The sequence below is a fragment of the Cucurbita pepo genome, unplaced genomic scaffold (assembly GCF_002806865.2).
Source record: "Cucurbita pepo subsp. pepo cultivar mu-cu-16 unplaced genomic scaffold, ASM280686v2 Cp4.1_scaffold003045, whole genome shotgun sequence".
NCBI lineage: Eukaryota > Viridiplantae > Streptophyta > Magnoliopsida > Cucurbitales > Cucurbitaceae > Cucurbita > Cucurbita pepo.
In genome coordinates this window covers 516-1,371 of record NW_019649066.1, presented here as the reverse complement: position 1 = coordinate 1,371, position 856 = coordinate 516, and the positions used below count along the sequence as shown (strand labels likewise).

General features: G+C 35.3%; 1 non-coding gene across 1 annotated transcript; it reads right to left on the bottom strand.

Moving 5' to 3' along the window:
- Positions 1 to 240: 240 nt before the first annotated feature.
- Positions 241 to 342, bottom strand: LOC111786849. Its single transcript, XR_002813836.1, has one exon. It is a non-coding gene; the product is annotated as a small nucleolar RNA snoR109 (small nucleolar RNA).
- Between the last annotated feature and the right edge of the window lie 514 nt (positions 343 to 856).

The window sequence follows — 856 nt, the reverse complement described above, 5'->3', positions numbered from 1 at the left end:
ACCTTTAAATCAGGGAAAATAGATGAAATGTAGGCACCGATAGACGCACGCTACTGGGAAATCAAAGCAGTTTGCCTGGAAGGTATCACATTAAAAATTGATATCAGAGAAGGTTCTCATGAAAAGCCAAAAACTAATGTTGTTTCGCTAACCTCCCCTTCTCGTAATTAAACAAAACCAGATATTAAACAGATCAAAGAACAGAGATTAAGAATGTAGTAAGACAGAAAAAAGATCAGAAAATGTTAGAAGTTCGGTAAGCAGATTCGTCGATGAAGATCCGATTAGATCTGAAACAACGACCGGCCAGATAACTTCTCTGGTTTGATTTATCTGCAGCCTCTTCGGCAGGTCAAGAACAAGGGAGTCACCCTTCTCTTGGTACAATGCAGAATCAAGAAAACAGATCTCAAGAATCAAAATAATATGCGAAACGAAAAAAATAAAATGCTTCAGATGAACGGAGACGTAAGAAGATGAAGTCGTGATTAAGGAGGCTACGGTGAGGAGTAGTGGCTAAGAACCCTAGCAAGGCCATTTAATAGAAAAAAAAGATTCAGTAAACCGCAAAGGCGGATGAGTACGGGAGATCGTGACCGTTGATCTCTCCATGCGACGAGATAGGGTTTCTCCGCCAAATTACTAATTAGACTCATTCACACTTATTTAAATTTAAAATAATAATAATAAATTGAGTAACCTCACTAATTCAAACGTTTTGTACAAATTTATACTGAATTAACGCAATAATATTTTTTGTCAAATATTATATATTTTTAATCCATTAAAAATATAAAATAATATTTTTTAATGCATTTTCACTCTCGAAGAGTAAGTCAAAATCGACTCATTGACT